This window comes from Austrofundulus limnaeus, unplaced genomic scaffold (assembly GCF_001266775.1).
Source record: "Austrofundulus limnaeus strain Quisiro unplaced genomic scaffold, Austrofundulus_limnaeus-1.0 Scaffold30, whole genome shotgun sequence".
Taxonomy (NCBI): domain Eukaryota; kingdom Metazoa; phylum Chordata; class Actinopteri; order Cyprinodontiformes; family Rivulidae; genus Austrofundulus; species Austrofundulus limnaeus.
The window spans coordinates 581,093-585,134 of record NW_013952432.1 but is presented as its reverse complement, the minus strand read 5'-3'; positions in this window follow the sequence as shown (position 1 = coordinate 585,134).

Here is a 4,042-nt window from a genome sequence, read left to right as displayed (position 1 = left end):
CTGTCTTTCACACGCACGCACACACACACACACAGCAGTCAAATCCAATGCCCCCCGCCCCCATCTCAAGCGATCGAGCGCAATCTATTTCTCATTCTCTTCTCATTGTTGACACACTGTCATTGCAGTGTATCGCTGCCTAGCAACAAAACCTGGGCAGGGATTTTTTTTTCTCAATCTTCTGTAAGGGAGAAGCTCCGCCCCTTTTTCGTCCCTGGAGGAATGATTGAAAGGTCACTTCACTCGTCGCCTTGTCTGACAGAGCAAAGATAGTCTTTTTTTTTCTCCTGTAAACTATTTTGTCTATTAGAGATGGATGTTTCAGCGTGGGTGCAAAACACTCAGGGACGAGTGGGCAGAGCAGCAGGAGCTTGTTCGCAACAGAACCGATGATGAAAACGGCATAAAAGGAGCTTTTGCACGGATCAATAACGCCACACTTGCCTTATTTTAGAACCGGGCCTCCATTATATTGCCTCATGGTTGTTCCCTTGTAGGTCAAAGGCCATTTGATGTAGTATTTCTACTCTGTCCTTCCTTTTTGTTGTAAACTGGGTCATAGTATTATATTTTTGGCCATCTTTCATATCAAAAAACATATTACTCACACACTTCAGGCTTACTACATCTGAAAAAAAGCTCTTCAATAGAACTCACATGACAATCCACATGAAAAAGCCGGCAGATAATGTGACTAAACATAGCATCTGTTTATATTCTCTCTTTGTACACATTTAAGCTTTAATGATATTTTTGAACTGGTAAGATGTTTTATTGTTTAAAATAGTAAAAGACAAACCAAAGGAAATCTTTCTGTTGGGATCAGATGCTGCAGAATTGTGGTTCCATTAGGAAAAGGAAGTCAAAAACTGAGCCTAACGTCCTTACTTTCACCTATCATTTAGCCCTTGCCTAAAYTTTGAGAAAAAGCTACATGTGTCTCAATTTAATGATGGATGTAGGAGGGTAAAATTCTTCATCTCTTTAGCCCCACAATTGAACTTTAAGTAGATCACGCTTCAGACTGAGTGCCATAGATTTAATTAGCACATACAGTACGTTCACTAGCATATATGACCACAGCTAAATTTGTCTGCAGTCTGTTATACTTCCTGCAAATTGAGTTTGCAAGACTAAAACATTTTTGTACATATCAACAAAAGTTTTTAATTAACATTCAACCTCCAGGTTATCAGATGTGTGTGTGAACCATGGTTCATGATGTCACCATCTGCTAGACAGGCTAACTGTCATTGTCTGAACAAGCTCAAGAGGGTCCATCAGGCAGCGTGAGTCTTCAATRCATTTGCTAAGACAGAACTCTTTTCTGTGTGAAACACGTCTATGTTTTAGTCCCTCCATCTGAAAGGTCTGCTGTGATTTGTCAACTGACCCCAACAAACAAAGAAAAAAGTGACAGCAAGCAAGGCAATCCTTGCTTGAGATGTGTCACTTACCACTCAGCAGGGGTGATGCCCATGCGGTGATATTGTGTAATAATGGAAGAAATGTCTGGACAAGTTATTCCTTCTTCAAACAAATAACTATCCAAGAGGATACAGTATAATTTGAACATCTAAAATGAACAAACCATCGGCCTGACACAAATTAATGAACGTCGCATWCCTTGAAGGAATGCGTATCCACGGCCAGCTCACATGCCAGTGTTTTACATTACTGTCATGAATCAGTGTGTGCATAAATAAAGTAGCATAACTTTCAGTAGTGGAAAATATGTACTAAATAAACATGTTCTAGGTTGCATCTTGTCGTGGAACATCTTGTGCAACAGTGCCATGGTACAAAAAAGATAAAATCTTCAAAATATTTCTTAGTTTTTTTTTATTGAATGTCAACAAAAGTTTGAAGTTGTTTTTTTATATATCTTTTCTGCACACAAAACAGCTATTTTCATTTCTTTTTGTTCACAGAAATATGAAAATGTATGGAAACACACAAAAAAATGAGACATTCTCTGCTGCATTGGAAACATGCTATTAACTGCACCGTGAGCTTCGTGTTAAGAAAAAATGGGGTGAAGTGGGATTGGGCTGTGTGTGTGTGTGTGTGTGTGTGTGTGTGTGTGTGTGTGTGCGCGCGCGCGCGCGCGTAAACAAGGAGGAGCCCCACATGTTTATTTAGCTGATAGAGCTGAATACATTTACACATGTCACAGCTCCCATGCAAGTAGATGTGACGTGACTAAACTTCAAATGAATGTCATCAGATTGGTAACCCCACAGTTCACACTGACAGGACCAAAGAAGAAGCTTCTGAACCTTACCAGGCTCTACTCCAACAGACCTGTATTGATGAGCCTACAGAGCAAGATGTTGTGGTCAACAAAATCAAAGGTTTAAGCCAGGTCAAAAAAAAAACACAAAAAGCAAAAGTAAATAAAAAAAATAATACATTTGACTTCTTTTTTTTTTACTCTTTAGGTGTTGAAGAAATGTACCTATGGCCCTTTTTGAAACCAGACTGCATAAGAATACTGTAACCTGTTTGCTGACTAATTGCTTCAACTCTACAGGCCTTCTTTTTGTAAAGCAATACAAATAGCTGTAGCATTTATGAGTTTTTTCTTCTTCTGCTATCTTTCATTTAATTTATGATTTGCATTTTTATTTTACATTGAATTTATGTTGTTTTTTTAGCGAAGTTAATAAACTTTCTAAATGAATAAACTACGACCCCACACGTACGCAAAGCACAGACGCACCAGAACTCAGAAGTTGGGGGTGGTCAGTGGGCCTGATGGTTAGCCCTTCACAAAAAACACCTGAAGCTCCTATATTGAATAGTTTTTGAGTTATAAGCATTCTTGTATGTCCAGACACCTCCTTTTTAGATGGAGCCCCCTCCTCAAATATGGGATAAAACCATTGGCTGGCGAAGTGTAGGTGTTGACACAACCTGGTCAAGTAAATTCAACAAATAGTTTTCTTGAGTTTCGACTGGTCAGACGTCTTTCTGGAAGTCATCGAGCCTGTGAGCCAACAGTTGCCCATGACTGAAATACATGATGCAATTTTTATTGTTGCAAAACCTTTTAAAGAAAAATGTCTACGTTTGGTTCTTTGCAAAATCAAGTTATAAGTGTTAGTTTGAAATGTGCCCCTGAAAGAAATATCCATTTGAAGACTAGATATCCCTACTCCTACATCCTCCCTCTACATCACTGGTTTCCATCCAAAAAAAAAAATGAGTTTGAAGTAGCTATACAAACATCACAGATGAACCAATCTACAAAGAGCCTCATCAACCATTATAGAGGAAGAGGAAGGTCTAAATGATTTTTCCACAACTTTCTAGTGTAGCTGCCACTCTAGCTGTAACTTTTAAAATGACTTTATCCAAAGTGATCCAAGCCCAACTCTGACTCCTCATAAGCTAATTTTACTGGCACACAAAAGAGCTTGGTAAAACTTTAATAGCGAATGTCAGAATTTAGAAAAAAATTGTGTGCCCTTCATGGGGAAAAGGGTTATTTGAAGACACTTTTATCCGTATTTTAYTCCTATCATTCTGTGGTTTGATCAGGAAAGATTTTAAAACCAGAAGCAGGACAGACACAGTAACAAGCAAACCATCAAGTCTCCCTGATGCATAATAGAAGGGAACTAACAAGCTCATCTCTCATTATCATTCTCCTACAGCCACCTTCAGCAATACATTTGCCTTACAGCGAGTGGCAGCATTCAGCGGGGAGACAGATTTCTCTGGTCTTGTGTCAGAATTTTTTTTGGAATGTGTAATCAAAGTGGCAGCTCATTTCTGGCACAGTGAAACACTAAGCCTGAGCCAAACACTGGAAGGAAACGTTTGTCTGAGGGATAATATTAGCATACTGCCTCTGTGGTTTGATACGAGAACCAATGCAGACAGGACTTTATTGACTCTGTGGCTGACTGAACGGTGTACTGATTGTGGACCTTTGTGCCACTGGCACGAAATAAAAATTACAGCGCTGGCTATGGAAGCATGCAGTGTGTGTGTGTGTGTGTGTGTGTGCGTGTGTGTGTGTGTGTGTGTGTGTGTG